Source organism: Myodes glareolus, chromosome 17 (genome assembly GCF_982192425.1).
Source record: "Myodes glareolus chromosome 17, mMyoGla1.1, whole genome shotgun sequence".
In the NCBI taxonomy this organism is placed as follows: Eukaryota; Metazoa; Chordata; class Mammalia; order Rodentia; family Cricetidae; genus Myodes; species Myodes glareolus.
The window spans coordinates 57,606,856-57,629,870 of record NC_142042.1 but is presented as its reverse complement, the minus strand read 5'-3'; the positions used below and the strand labels follow the sequence as shown (position 1 = coordinate 57,629,870).

At 44.3% G+C, this 23,015-nt stretch overlaps 1 protein-coding gene across 1 annotated transcript in view; it reads left to right on the top strand.

Annotated features, from left to right (window-relative positions):
* Nucleotides 1–23,015, top strand: part of Spag17 (sperm associated antigen 17) — a 216,288-nt gene that overhangs the window by 44,027 nt on the left and 149,246 nt on the right. The gene's annotated exons all lie outside the window — the stretch shown is intronic.

The following is a 23,015-nucleotide window of genomic DNA, read 5'->3' as shown; positions in this document are numbered from 1 at the left end:
CTTTTTCCTTTGCGAACGTACCAAGTCCTGACTATAAACTAAAAGGAAACTATTGCCAGTCATTCAGAACTAGCTAGAATATCTTAGGGAGAGAGGTCTATGTGTGCCTTAAGTCTAAAGATTCTTGTGCATTGAAACCTGATGCACAGAAAGTGAACATCTTAAGACAGATGTACAAATTTCAGACTTGACATAAAAACTGAAAAATGGGAAACGCAAGGGTGAAGTGAAGCAGTGGTTATCTCTACAGTGGGCTTGAACTTAGAGTCTCCCATCTTGGCCGTATCAGGTTCCACACCATGCTGATGGCAGCCACCTCTCCTGCCCAGCTGGATGTGAGCTTCCAGGGACATGTGGGTTGAGGGTGGAGTGATTATCTAAGGTTTTCTTTGAAAAGACATATTAGGCCCTTATGAGAACTAAAAGTAAAGGATTCACTAAAACAAAATTGTCTATTAAAAAAAACCAAAGGAATGCATGCCCTATTGGGTGATTTGATTTTCAATTTCTATACAATAAAAAACAGGGATAATCATAAAGACTATATGATGCCCTGCAATTTTAGGCCTACAAATTAATATTAATTTGCCTCATCTTCTCAGTAAAATTTTACTTTTTAATAATTAGGACTTTTTGTTTGTTTATATGTTTGGTTTTATTTTATTTTTTATTTTTTGGACAGGGTTTCTCTATGTAGCCTTGGCTGTCCTTGAACATACTCTGTAGACCAGGCTGGCCTTGAACTCACAGAGACCCACCTGCCTCTGCTCCCCAAGTGCTGTGATTAAAGGCACAATTAGGGTATTCTTAGCAAAAGTATCTTTATGGCTTTTTCTGTTATAACTTGAAAGAGATGCTGGTGTTAGTTTCAGAAATATTAGACCACATGCTGGCTAAGACACGGGAGGGCTGGAGAGGTGGCTCAGAGGTGACGACTGCTGGGTGCTCTCCGGAGGACCTGAGTTGCCAGCATGTGTCATCCATGTGTCATGCAGCTCATAACCACTCCAGCTCCAAGGGATCTGACGCCTTCTTCTGGCCTCTGCAGTCTCTTGGCACACAAATGCGACACACACACACATATAAATAAATATAAGAAGAAGGTAAGAAATACAAACGTTCTATCTTCCGATCTTACTCTGCCCATCTTGAAGACCCTGCTAGTGGGCTGGGCTAGGCTGTCCTGATTGATTAGCTCCGCCTGCAGCTTTGATTCTTAGCTGCTGGGTGTGTGGACATATTTCTCATGTCTTCCCCATCACGAATTCAGTCATTCACAAGAACGAAGGTTTTTGTTATAGTTTGGTAGGCTGCTGTGTTCTGGATTCCTAGGGTGAAAGTCATCCCTTATACGGTGCTTCAAATGAACAGATCACGTGGTAAATTTGCAAGCCTTTATTTTGGAAGGGGGGGGGTGGCCCTTGACAAAATGAAAAGTAGAGAGCTCAAACTCCAGGCGTAGGAACAAATAACGCCTGAAAACATTTAAGAGATTCGACGTTATTAAAATGGCAGCTGTTCCGAGACCTGAAGGAGCTGTGTGTCATGGAAGAAACAAAGGGAAGGGAGCCGAGAAGCCTTCCCCAGCCTTTTCAGGCCTGAGTTTCGAAGCAAAACAAAAACATTCTGGAAGAACTGGAAAGTAGCCAAGCTAATGCTGTTATTTCATGGAGCTCAGGGACACACCAGGAAATTACAGGCCAGTTAGTCTAACTTCACGTGTAGGGAAAGTATTAAAAACCGCTGCAAGAGGTGGAGTGGAAGGGTGCCTCAGACAGCAAGGCTCGATTATGGCGCGCCTGGCCCGCCTGTTTCTCCAAAAGGGAAGGTCACGACCTAGGAACTTGTTGAAATGCTTTGAAGCGATTATGGCCAGTGCAGCCTTCAAAAGATACAGCAGGGCCCAAAATCTGCACATCCTTTCTGTCCCGCATCAGCCTTCCAAAGAGACCTAGAGAATATGGCCCGCGTACAGACTCAGGGCCTGGGGCTCAAAAACCACTGTGAAAATAACAGAAAATCACCTCTGGGTAGAAACATTTTGAGAGCTGGAACCAATTAATCCAACTTGATATTTACAAATGTAAAATAATGAGACTTGGAACAAAATTGAGGAATATTGAGCTGTGACAAAGAAGTACCACTTTGGGACTATAAAAAAACAATCCAAGAGTTATTGTGTCAAAACCTGGGCTTGGGCCCGTCATCCACTCAAAGAAGGGAAGATGAAGAGGAAGGGAGTGTGTGCTAGAAAGGATCACACAGTAGGAGGCTATAAAGAATGGCAGCCAAGTGAACTTTATCAAGTTGAGAAAGAGAACTGTCAAATGTCTTAACGATTTGGGCCCTGTGTACTGAAGGAGGCCGGAGCAGCTCAGCAGAGAAAGTCAGATCTGAGCTAGGCAGGAAGCTATAGATGGTCAGAGCGCCACTGCCTTAGGAATGAGCTCCTGGGGCTCAAGCATGTTTGCCTCCCAAATGGGAGACCTGTAGGTCTATCGTCCTAGAAAAATGCCACTCGAGCAAAGGCATCCACCAAAACGCCAGTTGCTGGCCAGCTCCCCTCGACCCTGGGGGTCACAGGCAACTGACCACACCCACATGGCAGACAATCCTCAGTCCACAGGCAGGAGGTAGACACGTTAGTGCCAAGAAACCTTGGATTCTGCTGTAGGAATCCTACTCCACCCAGAGGCTGGGTTGACTGGCCATGACATTTGGAGAGCAGTCAAGATAGGAATCCAGTCAATATTTCTAAATGTCAACAGAGGATCAACTACAAGACGGAGCAGCATTCTGCTGGTCACGTGTGCTCCGCTGGTCACGTGTGATCCTCTGGTCACTAGGCTCCATAGCCCTAGCAACCATCTGATGGATGCTGTGGAAGAAGTCAGGAAGACTGTTTTATGTCTGTAATTCAAGAGACTGAATAATCCACATTCTTCAATAGTGACAATGTGACTTACCATTTATCTAACATTTTGTCCACTCCAAGTCTGTGAGCATTGGTTAGGTCCTAACTCTGTCTTCTCCCTGTCTCAGGATGCTCAGATGGGAGAACAAAGGTCAATGAATGGCCACATCATTTGAGTAATTTGTCGACTTCAAAGAACCTGATCTTTTTATTTGTATCACATGTGTCAGAAGACAGTTTAAATTTTGAAAGCAGTTGTGGATTGACAGTGTCATACCTACAAGGAATGCCATTTAGTTAGAATTGATGTCTAAATCTCTCAGTGGCTCTCCGATTTTTTTTAATTCTTCCTTTCGCTCAAGGCAAACATGCAGTACATGATAGTTTTAGCGGCATTTCGGTGGCTAGTCTGATGGGTCCTTTTGCCCAGAATGTTTGGGGCAACAGAGAACTTTCATTTCTGTAGTTAAGATTTGTGTGGTTACTCATGATATGATCCACAGCCAACTCAGGTGAAAGCAAGGAAGGCCAGGACTCTGTCTGAAATGCTGAACCTTTGGAGAGAGCCATAGCCTTCGTTTCTTCCTTGGTGAGACTTAGACCCACTGGCAAGATGCACTGATCAAGTCAGGCCACCTGGGGTCAGTCTTGTCCCCGTGACTTTCCAGACCTGTCACCTGAACTGAACCTGGACTTTCCCTTTATAAAGCTTAGGACTAAGAATATCAACCTTGTAAGGCTGTCACTGTGAATAAAAGAGACAGTGAATAGAGGCTTTTTCTCATCTGTCACAGAATAAATGTTCATGAAAGCTAGCAAATCATTCTAAAACAATTTCTATTCTAAGTCAAAGCAAATGCCACAATGTTGTAGTATAGGGAGCATGGAAGTAGGAGAAACACAGCCATGAGCCTTTACAAAAAGATATGGTAAAAATGCATGCTGTGAAGTTATCGTCCAAACCACATCTAAGTTGACAGCCCAGTCCTGTTAAATACACACTCGGTGCTGTGAAGAACATCTTCATCTTAAAGAGTAGAAACCCTATAATCGGTAAATAACACCACCCACGACAGTCCAGGCCCCCTCTGGGGCCTCTGCTAACCACTGGGCTACCTTCTGTGTCTGCAGATTTGGGCAAGCCTGTGGAAGTGGAGTCAGACACATTTGTCCACCATTTGTCCTAGTTAATTGTTTGTGTTTTAAGAGATCCATTGTGGTTGTTGTCGTTATTTTTATTAGTATATAGCAGCTGTATAAAACAGTGCCCTACCTTGTTAAGGGCGAAATTATTCCAACATATGTTTGTTCCGCACTTGGTTGCCCATTCAGCCAGCCATTGACAAACACTTAGGTTGCTTCCGCCTCGAGGCCATTGTGGATAGTGATGCGATGAACATAGGCAGGTGCACAGATTACTAACAGGCTTCTCACAAAGTTGAATGTGGACACTGCAAGGCAGGCCAGCCACAGATGAAGTAAGAGCAAGACACAAGGTATGTTGAAGGTCAAAGGGCACTCCTACTATCCCATTATTCTAACCTTCACAGCTACAATGATGACCTATGCACAATCATACTCATTACACCACATGAGGGGTAGCTGTGGGTGAACACAATGTTATGCAAGCAGCTTCTTTGGCCGCTGCAGGTCTGAACAGCCACTCTCTCTGTCACAATGTGGACCAGGCAGAACATGATGCAGATGGAGAAGTGAAAACCCAGGAAATGTACATCAGTCATTCGGCCACCAGTGAAAACACCTGCCAGTTTTCCCAGTAGCCCAGGGCTTGCCCTGTACCGAGCAGAAGGCGGGTCGCATTCATTCAGAAAGTTTCCGTTTATTCATTCATTCCTAGAAAGATCATTTTGGGGGTTTGGGGAGTCAAAAGGTTTTTGATTTCATTAAATAGCTATTATTTCAACATACATCAGACATAAAATTAAACACTTAGTCCGGGTTCCCTGGGTAAGAGCACTTGTTACACAAGCCTGAGGACCCTAGTTCAAATCCCCAGGCTCCATGTAAAAAGACAGACATGGCCCCATGTGCACCTCTAACTTCAGAACTGTGGAAGGGAAAAGACAGCAGGAACGTTGGTACTGGAGAGCAGCCAGCGTAGCTCCAGGTTCCGTGAGAGACCCTGGCTAATGGAATATGGTGCAGTTATAGAACAGGACGCCTGACATTCTCTTCTGGCCTCCACATACGTGCATGGGTACAAGCCTCTGCACATATATGCACCTACATACACACACACACACACACACACACACACACATGCACGCACATACACATAAAATGTTAAACAAATAAAACAAAACTACCAACTTGCAATCATTATTTCAACCTTGTAGTCTAGACTCTAGCTGCATTGTTTTTAAAGACTTGATTTACACTCGCCTGAAACAAAGGTAACAGGTTGGTAGCACAGGTGGTGTACAGCTTTGGCCAAAGCATCCAATCAGACCTGTCATTAAAATGCAGAAAATGCTTAATTTTCCATGCATTCCACGAATATGTGATGGTCTATTAAGAACCAATTCTATGGTTGAATATTTGTTGGTGAATAAAACAGACCTAATGTCCTGCCCTTGAGTTCATTATATTTTAGCAAGAACTGCAGGCATTAAGCAAAAAAAAATGCGCAAACAAAACAGATGTGTACAATTATGTATTGAAATAACTGTTTTAAATTGGAGGTAATTAAAGAGGGAACTGCTGTGGATGGAGGAGAGTTTGGAGCTAGTCCTAGACCGGTTAGTGTCGCAGCGATGAAATATCTGAGTCTGGGTACTTTATGATAAAGGGAGACTCATTTGGCTCTGTATTCTAGTGACTAGCAGGTCCAATCAACATGATACTGACATTTTCCTGATGTAGACGCTCACACTGCATCGCAGTGTGGCCGAGAAACAGGAAGGTGTGTGTACAAGGGTGTGTTTGCCAGTGATATTAGGAAGGGAGCAGGAGAGACTAGTTCCTTCAGAGGAAGGGATGGATGGGTTGTGTTGTAGCAACCTGCATTTGGGACCTGAGTTCCGTGAGGAAGCGGCTGTATTATACTTGCAGACAGCATTTCCCACTAGGAGCAATATCCTAAAAGGCTCCATCACTTCTCAGTATTGACACACTGTGACAGAATTTCCAGCACATGAACCTTCCGGAAGCCAGCCCCAGACAGACCACAACAGAAACAAAAAGAAAGAGAACCTGTGGGAAACACCAAAAGAAACACCCAGGCTTGGGGAACGCCACTTCAAACACTGCGGTGGGAACCGGAAGCTGTCAGAGAAATTAAGGAGACACCAGGGAGGTGGGAGAGGCTGGTGCTGCGGGCGGGGCCACCTTATGGGAGATTTTGCATCTTTACTTGATAGGAAAAGAAAAGGTATTAATACTTTGTAAAGGATAGATTTTGAAAGCACTGTCTGATTGCTGAGTGAAGAGACCTTGGGAGGAGGAAGGAAGCAAGCAGAACTGGGGTGCCTAGAAAGATTTCTGAAGATGGGGAGCATACAGGCTCAGGAGGGATGTAGGAAGCCAGCTTGAAAGGGGCTGCCAACTCGACGTAAGTGATGAGGGAGAAGCCGTCAGGCATGACGCCTGCAGCTATGCCTCAAGAAACTGAAAACCATCCTCCATGCTACAGAGAACTTTAAAGGAGACTGAACTCAGGGAACAGCCGAAAGCGTCCTTTTAGAACAGGTTAAGTCTGGTATGTCTTAGAGAGTCCTGACAAGAGAGGTCAGAAAGAACGCCAGTTGTTTTCCAGTGTCCTTTTCGGTTTCTGTTCCCCTGTGTGCCTAGGGTATGCCAGGTGTGGGAGGAGTATCATTTGTCAGTAAGAATTAATGTTCTAATTAAAACTAATGAAGCTTATTGTCAGCAACCACAAACCAACCATGGGCCATGGCCGCAGGCATGATTCAGAAGTCCTTTCCTTTCCAATTTGCTTTATTGGTTGCATATTGGATGCAACAGTTTCATAACCAGTTTTTCCAGGTGAGTGTATGCCCACGTTGGGTATGCTATGAAAACTCTTGCTATAAATGTAGGAGGGCAAAGTCGAAAAGGACTTCCCTAGAGTCCTGTGACCCCGTCTGCATCACTGTCTTTGTGTGTGCTTCTCTGCCAGTCTTGCCGAAGCATGAACTGGAGAATATAGAAGCCATTCATTCGTCCAGCCCACTCCTCAAGCAGAACACATACAGAGTTCCTATCACGTCCAGGGCAACGGAAACAAGAGTGAAGTAGTCAAGGTCTCTGCCCTCCTCCACTCATACTTAATAACTGTGTAAACAGTGTGTTTGTTTTCTGTCATTCCATAACATTTTAATACCTTGTAGGAAGTCTGGTATAAGCGTTTTGTGTTTTAACCCTGGTTCTAATTGAGTCTGCTCTTTATTGAGCCTTGTGGCTGGCCTCATTATTGTTCACAACTTTCAGCCAAAAGGGTAATGGTCCCCAGACAGTGGATAATGGAACGAGGAGGGAAGGGGGGGGGGGTAGAGCACATACCCAAACCGTCAAAGATCCAGCACAGATACAGAAGGGCTTGTTTCCATGGAGAAAGGGAATGCACAGCTGTAACCAAACTGTGATAGCAATTGTCATGCTTCTGTGTATCCGCGGTGTGACCTCTAGTCTCCTAATCCTCACCCTTCACTCCATCTTTTGTTACAAGAAAAGGAAGAAGGGCCAAACCAAACACGGACACAGGCTAATAGAATTGGCTATTGGATGGAGTCATTTGTATTTATTGGAAAAGTATTGTTAGACTAGTGAGATAGCTCAGCAAGAACGTGTGCTTGTCACTCATCCTGGCAACTGAGTTCAGTACCCAGGACCCACACGGTAGAAAGACGGTCCAGTCTCGGAAAGCTGTCCTCTGACTGCCACACGTGTATCACACACACACACATGTGTGGGCATGCATACCCATACATACACCACACACACTAAATGTTCTTTTAATACACTGTAAATATTAGCAGCACTGGTGTTTGAATTCATTCCTTCGTTTCACAAAACACGCCTGTAAAAATGCTGTCAAGGGGCTAAAGAAATGGCTCCGTAGATAAGAGCACTGATTGTTATTCTTCAGGACCTGGGTTCAATCCTAGGTTCACCCACATACTGGCTCACAACCATCTGTAATGCCAGTCCCAGGGGAACCATTGCTCTCTTCTGTGCTCTCTTCTAGCCTCCACCAGCACCAGGCATGAACTTGGTACACAAGTAGGCATGCAGGCAAAACAATTATTACATATAAATAAAATAAATTTTAAAAACACACTCATGCCGTATTTGTAGCATGATGATATGAAGGAATTAGAATATTGTTTCTATGCTATATCACATAAATGAACATAAAAATAAAATTTTGAATTTAACCTCTTTAACAATCCTATAGAAACCCTACGCATAATTTTGAAATTATTTCATGGACCCTTTGGTTAAAATTCACATTTCACCTTTACACTTCCATGGGCTCAAGTGCTCATGCTGTTTGAAAGTTATCAGAGTCCTTTTTTTTTTTTTTTTAGTTTTCCAAGACAGAGTTTCTCTGTGTAGCCCTGGCTGCCCTGGAACTCACTATGTAGTCCAAGCTGACCTGGAGCTCAGAGATCCACGTGCTTCTGCGTCCCGAGTGCCGTGATTTGAAGGCATGCGCCACCACTGTCTGGCAGTTATCAGACTCCTGATGAGCTGGGTGAGCAGGAAGCCGACAGAGACCACTCGACTCCATGCTCACCACTGCTCAGCTTTGCCATGAATAGCATGAAGTAGCCAGCATCCACTTGGATTCTACGTTGCTCTCAAGACACTGTTCATTAGAGTCCACTTTTATCAGGAACATTAATTACTTCAGCCATTTCCAGATCTTGCTTTTACCCTTCCATACCTCTCCAGAGCCACAGGAAAGCGGGTCAGGAGACAATAGCGTGTGACACAGTCACAGGTCGCACCGAGTGCTGCATCCTTCTTGAGAAGCTGAACTTGTATCCTGTGCTCTCAGGTTCATCTTAGAGTGTCAGGGAGTGGGGAGCAAGGGAGACTCTATCTGGAGTTGATGCAAGGGACTAATATATTACCTTTTGTAACTAATAAAATTTCAGAGGCCGACAGCAAATTTCTGATTTGCTTTTCCTCCAGTAAAATGTCTGCTTTGAATTATGCAGAAAGAATTCTTCTCCTTGCCAACTTGTTTCAATTTCCCATGCAAAACCATCACAGAACACTGCCAGGGGCTTCCTATAGTGGTTCATCTCAGGATTCCTCAGTCATTGGAGGAACACACATGTACAGATGAGTACACACACACACACACACACACACACACACACACTTCCGCCTTTCTTTGGAGAAAACAGCGGGAAATGTGTTGGTGAGGTTTTGTGTGGTGTTTTCCTTTTCCAAAAGCTGCAATGAGCATTAGTCACAGATTCAGAAAAGAGACCCAGTCTTGCCCTGGGCCAGTGTCCCGTTTTATGAATGCAGGCCCGCCCTGCACGGAGGCGGAGAGGCAATCTCTGTGTGATGTGATTTAAGAGGTGGTGGAAATTCTGCCTGTCCAAAAATAGCCCCCACACCCGCCTGTTGAGTTCAGGCACACTGTCCATAAAAACCCTAGTTTAAATGAAATGAATCTGCAGTTTTGGAATGTTAGCCCATTATATCTGTCACACTTTCAGCATGTATTTATGTATCAGGAGGAAATCTGGCGCTCAAGGAGATATGCATGTGTCTGGGTGGTGAGAAGAGTTAGCGAGACCAAGAGTTAAAGTTACGCTGCAAGCCAACAGGAGCAGAGTCCGCTGAGCCCTGTGGGAATGTGCAAAAACTCAACTCCGTGCTCCCATATCAACCACTCAGTATTCTCTGAATCAGTGTTTTCTGGATCAGTCAATGATCTTGGAAGGGATCATAAAGAATACAATAACGATAACTGAACATTTGAAAATTGTTTTTATCCTAGACTACAAATTATTTTTCCCACACAGTGCCAAATTGTGATCCCATTAAGTCGCCCATGAAGCACACCTGAGTGCCACGGTCTTAAAGCAGTGAGGAGAACTGGAAGGAAGCAAGTGCTTCCCTGCTGATTACAACAGACAACGACAGAGCTTCATGCTCGACGTTGATCCAACCCCAGTGCTCACTCTGACACCTCAAGTTCTCCAACATACAGGCTTCTAGGCAAGAAGTTGGTAGTTAAGTTTACTCTGTTTAAGATTGCTGATCCAGACATGTCCATCAGCCAATGTGCCGCACAAATGCCAGGACAGCTGTGAACACAGCCCCACGTGTCTGTGGATGACACAGCCCCGCGTGTCTGCGGATGACACAGCCCCACGTGTCTGTAGATTACAGTGCCAGCTCACTGGGTCAGAAGGTTGGACACCTCTATAAGGATCAAGCTCTGGGATTCTCTTCTAGTTGTACAAGGCCAGTCTTCCCCCTCATCTTAAAATTACTTATGGTGCTAGAGATACGGCTCAGTAGTTAAGAAGAAGTTGCTCTTCCAGAGGACCCAGGTTCAATTCCCAGTACATACACAGTACCTAACAACCATCTGTAACTCCAGTTCCAGGGGATCTGACGCCTTCTCCTTGCCTCCACAGGCACTGCACACACATAGTACACAGACATACATGCAGGCAAGCGTTCAGACACATAAAATAAAAATAAATATTTCAAACAGTTCTAGAACTAGATGTTGAGAATTATTGTTCAATTATATAAACACTAATGAAGATGTATATTTTAGATATGACCTAAAAATAAAGGTCTTTTTTAATTATTGAAGGTAAAATGCCAAACACAAGCCCCTTCTTGTGTTACAGCTGGCCTCAGGAATATGGGCTAAGTTTCGCTGCCTTTCACATTTTCCCCTCAAAGGGTGAAGGGCTGGCTCTCTCACAAAGATTACTGATTACTTTGCATAAACTTATAAAAACATAACAGTAAACCAAAATAAGTAGAGAAAAGAAAACTGTAAGTAGACAGACACTAGCTTTAAATATCTGTAGACTCACCGAAGCTTGGGGATGCTGAGAAGAGAAGAAGTGGGGCTGGGCCTAATTAGGTGTCGTGAAGTGACTGTGAGATCCAGGACCCCTTTCCAGACAGACCTGCTCTGATCTAGATCATCATGTTTTGTTTGTTTGTTTGAAGGGAAGAGTCCCACCATGCTGTGTAGTCCTGGCTGGTCTGACACTCACTGTGTAGACCAGACCGGCCTTGAACTCACAGAGATCTACCTGCCTCTGCCTCCCAATGCTGGGCTTAAAGGTGTGCATCGCCATACCCAACCCATTTTTTCTTTTTTTAAAAACAACAATTGTTCAATACTGAAACGGCGATAATCAAAAGCTGCACGGAATTTGCTAGAAAGCATTTATTTGTAAGTATTGTACAGCTCCCAGGGCTTACAGCACTAATTACAAGCAATAAATATGGCATCAATAAATATGTTGTGACAAAACGAAAGTCACTGCACAAGGCAACTATGTCCTAAACATCACAGTCTGTGTAGACTAATAGCATGTCTCCAGAGAAATTAGGGAGCCATGGATTCCACCCCATCAGCCAAAGATACATTCACAAGCATACCCACTTCCACTTCAAGACACGGCAGGAGGTGCACGTGGTTTAAACTGTCGCCACGGAGGAGAAGAGTTTCAGTCAGTTTGGCATCACCATTGCCAAGCCTTGGGTGTCTTGCTCAAGGAACAAGACAAGCTTTAAATGAAAAGAAGGGCTTCAGAATTGGGGAGCAGGGTGCAGAGGGTGGGAGAAAAGGCAGAAAACCAGTACCTGTAGGGCTGGAGCTTGGACCCTTGGAGCTCTAAGCGAGAGCTCCTCCAGCCCCATTCACTTACTGAACCAGTGAAGTAGAGCAGCTACCCCAGCCTTTCTGCCAGGCTGACCTGGGAGAGCAGAGATGGCTGCATGTCAGCCCGCACTTTGCATAGGGCGAGAGGTTGCTGAAAATCTCCTTGAGATGTTTATGCTACTACTTTTATTCAACACGAGTTTTATTGGTTGCTTATTTTATTGGTAGCTTACCATGTGTTGATCACGAAGCTAATTCTAGCCTTCAAGTTTTTTTTTTTAATCTAATGAAAAACAGACAGAAATAAGTGACCTTGTTACCAAACGACAACCAAGAAGTTGTAAGTGACGGTGAGTGCACAGAGCAATGCCAGGGTCTTTCCTACGTTTTTGACAGAAGGGGTTTAAGTAAATGTCTTGCAAATGGAATGGGCAACTAATGAAGTAATGCTAGAGAGAAATTCTTAGCAATCAAGCACAGAGAGCAAGTGGAATTTCCAAACAGTGGGGTTTTCTATCAAGGAGGGCAGGCGAAAGGCCAAGCCAGGGGAAGCTCTGCAGGTGGGTACAGGCCCAGGTTATAAAGGAGCTCCTCTATGCAGTGCTAGTTACTATAAGGCACACTATTAAGGCCTGACAAGCACAGAGGACCTAGGGGTAGGGAAGGACCGGGACAGGCAGACACATTGGACTGAGACACAGGAGTTCTATGGGAGGTAGAAGGGCAGCACCTTCGACAGCAGTTAAAAGCTGAGTGGGGTTGAGCTTGCATGCATAAGTTGTAAGCTTTTAATACAATAGCAATATATTTTAGTTATAAAAATTATAGACAATCTGAAAAATAGAGAAAAATCATAGGCCACGTACTGAGAGATACTTAAATATATCTGTGGGATAGCCTACCACTTGGACTCCTCTACACATTTTTACAAAGTGCAAATTATGTATTTTAGATTCTCTCCACACATTATGATATTAGTATTTGTCTAAATCTATGTTCAGGGTGTGTGGTGGGAAGTAGATTTCTGTTCAATATTGCATGTAGCTCCTCTCGGCTCTGCTCCAGAGCTATTCTATTTACCAATACTTAGGATGGTTTCCTCATGAGAGTTTTCCTGAACTGGAAATATCGGGTCTACAAAGCTTTTCAAGGCTCTTGATGCACGCTGTCATCAGATGCAGAATGCACCAGAGGCAATTTGAGCCAATTCCCATACTTTCCAACAGGTCTAATTTAGCCACGTCCTCTTCAACACTCAGCTTTTAATCCTCAGTTTGATAAGCACAATATCATACGGTTGGATATGTAATCATATTTTCATTGGCCATGTTCTGGAAGTATGGAATTCATTAGAGCGTGATTTTGTTCTCAGACTCTCTGAGATAATGGGTCGGCCCCGCCAACTGTTGGAATTCAGGATGGGGAATATTTGCTTTAAGTAATTTCAAAACAGATTTTAGGTGCTATGAGAGATACAACATAGAATTTCTAAAATTTCAGCAGGGGGAATGGACAGAAGAGAAAGATAAATGAGGCCTGTACCGATGGGGCCAGGGGCCGCAGACTCAGGATCTGTACTAAAATGTGAGCAGGGTGGCGTGGATTTGGGTGTGAGGCTCTATATTTCTGTTTTCTTACCTCCTCCTGCCAGCAGATCTAATGTGGCATACAGTGTCATCTAGAGGACCCATTAGAAATGCTGATTCCTATCCAGACCCCAGGGATGGGTACCACTGTGTGCAGAGCCTCCTTGGTCTCTGAATCCACAGTATTGTGAATGCCTCTGGATACATGGGTGATCTGAAAAAGTCCAACTGATGGCAGATTGATCCTGAAATTTTGGACTATGTCAATCCATTACCAAGAGCATCTCCATACTGACAGCTAAATAGTAAAAGGGCAACATAACCAGGACTGCACCATCAGGAGAGCTCAGCTATAGGGCAGGGCTCTGTGTGTGAACCACACAGCTGTGTCCTCTCCAGAGAACTCCTGTTAGCCCCAGGCCAGCTAGAAAAGCCAAGAGGGGAGGCATACAGTGGCCATTTCTTTTGATTGCCCCAACATTTGCTGACTAACCTTCTACCATTTCCAGTTTTGAATTTTTATCAATGGTAAAAATAACAAAGAAAAGTCACTGCTTTCCTGAAACTTACACTTAATTGTGGAGGAGCGATACTGGAAAAACTAAAGGATATGGAGAAAGGGAAGCAAGAATGGGAAGTGGAAGGAATTTAACTGACTAAAGTTGGCAGTGATGGCAAAGCTGTGAAGGTAATGTTTGGAATCTGGGGGAAAGATGGAACTGTGTGGTGACCTAGGAAAGGAGCATTCATATGGATTGGGGGTGGGAGACAAGTGCAAGGGCTCTGGGGCCTGAACACCAAGAAGGAAATACAACTGGGGGAAGAACCAGGAAAGGAGAGCAATGGGAACCCACCTGGAGCCACGAACAGGTCTTGGAAGGAATCCTCAGTCAGACAAAGGCATGCTGGTCCGAGACTAACCTGGGCTGTATAGTAAGCCTCTTTGCTGTGAATCACCCCAGGTTTTGTTAACAATACAAACTAAAGTTATGTTGGAAGACGAGTCTCAATTGAGGGATGTCTCCATCAAGTTGCCTGTAGGCAAATCTGCGCATTTGCTAATTGATGACGGATGGCACAGGCAGCGGTGCCACCTCTAGGCAGGTGGTCCTGAGCTGTATAAGACAGCAGGTTGGCCAATCCGTGAGGAACAAGCCAGTGCTTCTGCTTCAGTTCCTGCCTTGGCTTCCCATGGGGATGGAGTGTGCTCTTAGACTTGTAAGCTGAAGCAAGCCCTTCCCACCCCAGGTTGGTTTTGGTCATGACGGTTTTTTTGTTTGTTTGGTTGGTTGTTGTTTTTTGGGCTTTTTCTTATCACAGTAAAAGAAGTCACAACCAAACCATTCTTGCAGAAGATACAGGTTCAGTCTCCAACACCCACACCTAGCAGCTCACAACTGTCTGTAATTCCAGTTCCAGGGGATCCAAGACCTACTCCTGGCTTCTGTGGGCACCTGGATGCAGAGTGTACACAGAAACTCACACATACAAATAACAAACATTAAATAGTTATACATCATGCCAATCAGCAGCTGTGTTAATAACACCCACCTAAAGAAAGTGCTGGACTCTCTGGTCTATAAACATATCAGATTTTACCATTATCCATTTTCCAGGGGTGCAAAACACTATGAAATAGACAGAAGGTTTTTCTCTTTCCTTCTTTCTACTAGAGTAAGCCCAACAAATGTTTCTCAAGGAGGCGTGTGCTTTCTGACATGGACCATATCTGTTAGATGTTCAAAATACACATCTCTCTGGGGAGATTCATTACAGTTCAAATTATACATGTCTGTTAAAGCAGGGATCAATTCCCCCTTCCACATATTTGTTATTGCTGCTTTTTGAAACTTCCTTCCAGCCCCAAAGAGGTCTTAATCCCTGTCAAATGTTATTACGTTCCTAACTTTTATATAGTCTTGAAGGGGATTGTTTATTCAGTTTCAGGGCCTCCCGGTTGCTGCCAAATATTATTTCATTTCAGCACAGATGTAAAGGGTCCAATGACTGGGATTGCTTCACAGCCCTGACACTGTGGAGAGATGGATACCAGTTTAATTATGGACAGCTGAAAATGATCTGGGAGTCACCTGCTCTGGATATTTATCATCATTACGAACTTCTCACCAGACTGTGGCCTGAACACTCTCATAACGTCCCATTTGTGTTGGGCAGCCATTCCGATCTATGCAGAACCTACCTTGTCTGTCACCTTTGAATTTATGGATAGACAATTTAATATTGCTTGATTATTTTCCTTTCCTCCTCTCGGAGTGAGGAAATGTGTTTCAGTCATTCGTGCTCCCTTTCCTTCCCTCCTCCCCCTCCTCCCCGTCTCCATTGCTCGCTCCCGCTGCTGTCTTTACCCTCCCAGCTGCTTTTCCAATTATGCCTCATTGGAAATTATTCATTACTTAAAGAATGTGGCCTGGTTAGGCTAGACGCATGAAGGACCCAGCAATGCAAAGACCGAAATGCACTCAGCACGTCAGGCTAGACACATGAGGAACCAGCAACGCACAAACCAAAATGCAGTCAGCACTCAATGAATTTGGTGGGAATGAAGAAAGACAGCAGAGGGGGGCGGGGGTGGGGGGGAAGCTCAGGAGCTAGAGGATGCTTGCCAGAGACTGCCTCCATCTTACCTTAGAGACACCGTCAAGAAAAATCAAATTTCTACTTCTAAGGCCCTCTATCTGCTGCTCTGCCACTACACCTATTCCTCCACATTCTATTTCTATTTCTGCCTTTCTCAAAGTGAACCCATTGAGGTTAGACAAAGGGTTAAATGAACTGAGCATTCAGCTCTAGTCAGCTGATAATGAACCTCACCCATCCAGCCACTCCCTGGTCCTCTTCTCTCCTGAAAGCCCTTCAGGAGTCCCCATCCCATACTCCACACTTAGATACCCCTAAGAGCTAACTAACAATTATGATGAATGTATCGCTCACCACACTGAGTCTTTATAGGTGTTCATTTAAATCTCAGTATTGGCATGAGACCAGCACTACTCAATTCTCTTCTCATAGATCTTTCAGAATAGGGGCCAATCCATAGCCCCCACCCCCAGGTACCATTTTAACAGTGTCTGGTGATACTGACTGCCACAGTTAGGCAGAAGCCGTGGTGCAAGAAGCATCCTATAGTTCACAGGAAAACCTTCCACAACAAGGGCTACTGGTTCAAAGTATCGATAGTACCACTGACGAAAAAAAGCTTGGAGATGGATTTTCTTTAAAACTCTGAAGCTTGGAGGGGTTAAATAACTTGTTCAAAGCTACCTGGGAAGACTGGAGTGTCCTGACTTGTGCCTTCGAGTCACACTGCAGGTAAATAGTTAAAAGGCTTCTGCAATAGGCTGATCTTTCTTGGCAACAAAGACACCTCAGTTCCCAGCCAGAACCCCTTTATATGAGCACACCTCAGTGTTAAGTGGCCTTTTTCAACTATTTGCTGGTTACCTGCTCCAGCATCCTTTTCAACAAGTATATAGAACTGAACCTGTGAAGAGCAACATTTGGCTCTAAACACTGACATTTTGTGCACATAGACATGCACATTGGGGCAAATAATGCCACTGATTTTTAAATGCTATTAATAGATGCATGACAAGTATAATATAAGGGCATATTACATAAGTAAATAGTCACACTGCCCCAATACTCTTTGAATGAAGAAATAGAGTTGCAGTGTACAATAAATAAATTATATATAGTTGATCGGATGCATCCTTAACTGATAGACATAGCATCTTGTTTCCTGACTATCAATCAAAATGATAGATCATCACACATATTCATTTTAAACTACCGATCGAAAGTGTTGCTGTTGTTCCTTTTACTTCTTCAGTAGCACAAATGCCAGTTTCTAATATATATTGTGTATATTTTAGAAACTCAATTAGCTCCAAACTTGGTTTGATGCACTCATATTTTGTAATCACACCTGTATGTGTGCACACAATAACAGTCACAGCCCACACTTCGAGTCCCATCCATGCATGCATAACCAGACCCTGTGTCTGACACTCAGCACACTCCATCTTTTTCTCTCCCATTACATGCAGTATTCCACACTTGTACAGCTCTCACCCTGGTTAGAGGATGCAGTAGTTATTTAAGGAAGACTTTATTTGGGCTTATGGTTCCAGAGGGAGAGTTTATAATGGCGGGGACAGCATGCCATGCCCAACAGCAGAAGGAGCAGGATGCTGGCTGCTGATCACTTCTTGTCCATATATAGAAATGAGTGTGCTGGGGGAGGGAAATACAGTGAAGCTGTGAACCCTGAGAGCCGGCTGGCAGAAATGCACTCCCTCCAACCAGGCCTCGCCTCCCTAACCCCACCCCATGGCACATTTTCTCCAGCCTGGTTCTGCCTCCTAACCCCCCATGACACACTTCTTCCAGCAAGACCCCACCTCCCAAAGGTTCTATAGCCTTTACAAACAGCGCCACCAACTGTCAGTCAAGGGTTCAAACACATTGCTGGTGGAGGACATTTTGTGTTCTAACCCCAAGGAAAGGACTTCCATATCTCTTCCAGAACTTCTCTTTTGAGTGGCCTGTTCTTTGGCTACCGCAACTCTAAGCAGGGAAAGAAGTGTTCCAAGAACCACAAATGTAGAGACTGGGTTCATTTTCACTGTTGGCCTTGGGTATGGAGGTCCTTTGAGTTTGAGAGAAGAGCCTCCTCCTGCCCTCAATCCTACACAGCCATATCCAGTACTCATTGCTGGGAAAGATTTCCCCATGTTCTATACTAAAGCACAAAGTCTCAAAACCCATACAAATAAACTAAAATCAAAGTGAGTTGTCAAGTGAAGTCTCTGCTATTTTCCTGTGTGTTAGGATGCAAGAGGTACCAGGAACTGAGAAAGCCTACCAGAAGGGAGAAAGGTAACAGAGAGAAATCAGAAGTGACCTGAAAACCTTTGATTTGTGCCGCACACTGGCCCTGTTTATCTTTACACAGCAATAGATTTACGAAATGTCCTGAGAAAAGATCTCAGCCTAGCCCCACAGACTTCCAATGCTGCCCCCTTCAGCACACTGTGAGCCTGAGCACACACTGTTACTGTCACCATGTACAGACTTTGCTTACTTATGCTGGTGGTGTTTGTTGAGGGTGGGATTGAACAGTTGTCTTTTCTGCATATAAAATAAAAAGACTCCAAAACGCAATGTTAAATTTAATTCAAATTAAATTTTAAACTTTTCCCCACTTTTTACATCGTAAACCCACCCTAATCAAAACACATGGCTACTGATGTGCTAATGTTAGCCCATTAAAAAAATAACAAATTTCAATTACTTTGACTTCTATCAATATTCAACTAATCATTAGACACCATACACATAAGCCATATCTTACAGTACAGATAAAGAACATTTCAATTATTATACACACCTCCAAATAAAACCATCACTATCAATATAGACAACGATATAAGGATGAAGAATGCCCTGTGTTGTTGATGGTAGACAACAGACCTACTCATGACGTGTTGGTAGGAACAAAAATGCTACTAATAAGAATATATGGACACCTAATATGAAAAAATAGTCTGCTTGTGTACCTAATTAAATGAGCAAACACACATACAAGAGAAGACTACTGTCTATTAAAAAATATACACACATGAGCAAAACATGTCAGCAGAGCAAATTGATCCAGATATTTTTACATAAAAACACAAGCCACAAATAATTTGCTCATATAAATAGCAAGGTTGTATGAAACATGAAGAGGGTATATGTGTGTGTACATATATGTATATATGCATATATATGCATACACACATATAGAGACGGGGAAAAATACACTTATGCACTTATGCATGTGCAGGGAATTATGGAAAGCAATTGTGGATTGCTTCATAGTGGCCATTTCTAAAAAGGTGTCTGGTACAAGAAAGAGGTCTGGTACAAGAGTTGAGAAGATAGTCTCTTCACTGCCTTGCCTCTCCTACTGTTAAGATGTCTTCACTGTGGGAATGGCTAATGAATCAATCATGCGCTGAGACAATGAGCTATCCAAAAGAAGGTGATAGTAAAAATTATACATACATTAGATCCTCTGTATCCAGAAGCCTGTTTGCTCAGCTCTGTGCTAGTCTGGGCAGCATCAGCCTCTACTCTTGAAGATTCTGCTATTGTGTGCTAGATTATCTACCCAATTCCAAAATAGGGGGCCAAATATAAAATCATGCTTAGCAAATTACCACAGTTAGAGAAAAATTCCATAGACCCCAAGAGAAACTCTCAAACCAAAGGCTCTTTTCCTGCAAGGGGGACCATAGTTATTCAAAGCTTCTGAAAGAGATAGCTTCCCCTGGCCTTCTACATCCCCTCTCTCACACGCATAGTCACTGTTTGCTGTTTTCTTCTCAGCTTGCCATAAAACTACACTCCCGCAGGAGAAACACAGGTCTGAAATCTATGCGCATCTTCAGCACTCACTTGAGACCAAGTGCACATGTTAAACAGTGCACAAACTGTTCCATGTGGTAAACACACTGGGGAAATCATGAATTCCTATCCATCTGTCTACCCATCCATCCATCCATCCGTCTGTCTGTCCGTCCGTCCATCCATCCATCCATCTATTCATTCGTCTGTCCATCTATCCATTCGTCTGTCCATCCATCTGTCCATCCACCCATCTATCCATCCATCCACCCGTCCGTCCGTCTGTCCGTCCATCCATCCATCCATCCATCCACTTGCCATGGGACTGTAGGAACCAGTCCTAAGCCCTGGGAAGGTGTCTGCTTATGCCTAGTATGTGAGGAGGTGCTACAAAGAAGAGGAGTGGTTAGCGGAGCACTAGTATCTTTGGGTGGGTCTGACCAATGTCCATACCAGGAAAAGATTTAGCTTCTTTCTTTTATTTTTATTGTCTCAAATCACTAGATGGCAAATATGATGGAGTCTTCTTCATGCCCAGTGATACAGAGACAGACATTGTTCTTGCTTAGCAAGCTCAGAGTCACAAAGCATCCTAAGAGAAAGGGCATCTATCCACACTTCTGAAGTGTCCCATCTCCAGTGTAATGCTTGACATTCTTCTACAGTGGCCTTTCCAAGAATAGGTCATATTCAGTCATTCTACTCAAAACCTTTTGCATGGAGCAGGTCCTTCCATCTACAGCCCTGACCTATGGAGCTCCCTGGGAATCTAAGGCCTCACCCTACCACAGTCTTCACCATTTAATGAGTCCAGTTCACCCCTGGGATTCGTGTTGGGTTTCTAACTCAAGCCAGGCACATCTATTTGGTACGGTGACCTGAAGAGTGCCCAGGTTCAAACCCATAAAATGACTGCTCTTCTAATCAGTTCGGGAAACCTAAGTTTTTGTCTAATTGCAGCCAGCTTCCTGCTGCTGTGTTCTGTCAAGTCTCCCAATACTTGCAGCCCTTGTTATCTTGCTTTCGAATACACACATTCACTAGCCAGCGGAGAGAGAAGAGAGACCACACGGACTGCAATGGACACAAAAAGAGATATACATACCCAGACATATGTGCACACACTGACCTTAACTTCCAGACAAGGCTGATTCTTTCTCCTTAATTTGCATACATAAGGTGGGGGAAACAAAGCCATTCCAGAGTGGTCTGTAGAAAGGAGAATCATCCCTTAAATCTTCCCTTTCAGTTTTTAATTCCCTAAATTTATCCTTCAAACAAAGGTCCACCAAGGATTTGTTTTCCATCTGAAACCCAAGTCCTGATATCTGTCTCTACATCTGCAAGTTACAGTGTGAAAAGAAAGATTTGCTGGTGGGAACTCACATGCACAGACTTTTTCTTTGCTGCCCCTCCTGGGGACAGCCCACACCCCCACAAGAAAGGGTTCAGTCTCAACTTTTAAGCTGGCACAGACTTGTTTTCCTTAATTTCATTAGTTATCCTAAGGGCATTCAAAAGAGCCACATCTGGAGTTAAGTCGCACCAGAGAAAGCCCAGAAGACAGGTGTGTCCAGGCTTTGCCATTGCTGATGGTACCCCTTGCAGGTTCAGGCTGAGCTGTCTGTGGGCTTGTCTGGCACTGAGTGGTTTCTGTATGGACCAGCAGGGCCAGCCAGAAGGAACCAGCAGGAGCTACATCACCCTCTACTATACCCACTTTGCATCTACAGCTTATAGAGTGCAGTGTGCTGGCTGTCCCAGGGGCCTTTCCCACCACCACCCATCTCCCCACAAGAGGAAGACATCCCTGCTCCTTTGATGAAATGTCAGGTTTCTACAGAAACCCAGCATGCTACAGCTTTCAGACGTGCTAATTAACTTTCATGGCCTGCAAAATGCTTCTCTCTAGGAACTTTTGTTTGTGCTTCTAGGACATTTTACCCCAGGGAGACAATGTTCATGGGCTTCTGGAGTCAAGAGGCTAGGGAGCACATCCAGACGCATCCCATTGGTTACCATGACACTAGACAGGCTTCACCCAAACCTTTCTGGGCACAGGTGAGAATCCTGTCCTTGCAGATCACCAGGAGAAGGCTGAGCTACCCCTCTGGGTAGCCGGCTCCAGCACAGACCGCCTTCAATGTCGCCGTAATCTCTGTGCTCCACAAGAATGCGCCATGCCAGACTGCCCTGAGTTTTAAAACCCCAGAGTTGAATGTTTGAGACCAGATGTCACAAAACAGCCTGATTGTCAACACACTATTCAGCCTCTATTGAAAAATGACATCTCAAACCAAACATTAACACCCACCCTTGGGGTTGGGTCCAGTCACACGGCTTCATTGTGTAGTCAGTTCCCGGGCAGCAGTCCCCTTAAGGATCCTGGAACATCTTGGATCTGGTCACCATTAAATGGAGAGGATCTGCAGGTGTCGTGTCCGTTTTCTTGAGCCTTAAAATCACAACAATCATGCCCTTTCTGTAACTTGTGCCAGCAAGACAGAACTTGCCCTAAAAGCAAGCTCTGTGCTTCCTGGGAGCACTCATCTCTCCCACCCCACCCCACCCCCCACAAGTTTGGTGTTTCTGGTTTGTTCCTTTGGTTTTTGGAAAGGAAAACTTTAAAGACCCCCCTCTTCCTGGGTTTCTCGTTCTCAGTGCAGAGCAGGAACCTGTGGATTCTCTACAAAGTCCAATTACATTTTGGCACATGAAGATCCACAGGGCCTTCTCCAGTTCGGAGCAAAATATGCGCCCCGCCCACCTTTATTTAAGCTATTTCCCTTGGCAAAGGGGAAAGTTGGAGAGACTGGACCGGTCATGGAAACCCTGACCCAAGAACTAGCGTGAGCCTCAGACAAGACACGGCTCTGGAGAAGCAGTGTACACGGTCATTGTCTGAGATCGAGCGCCTGAAATTGACACCATATGCACCGGAGGGGCGAGTGCTCCGATGGGCGGGGGGGAGAAAAGCCACATGTCAGAACATTCTAGCAACACCTAATCCATCTCAAGGTTATAAATAAATATGATGCTCCTCTAAAAACAAAAGCTGAAAAATCCTTCGCTAGATTGCTCCTGTGACAATTCTTCAGGTAGAAGCGGACTTTATTCGGGAGACAACAGGAATAAAGAAACGCATAACAACTTTTACGGTATATTTTACATGATTTTATTTTTTTTGCAGTAAATAAAGTGGTTATAGGGCTCCAAGGAAAAGGGCCCAGATGTTAGAAAGTTGTGTGAAATTTAGGGGAAA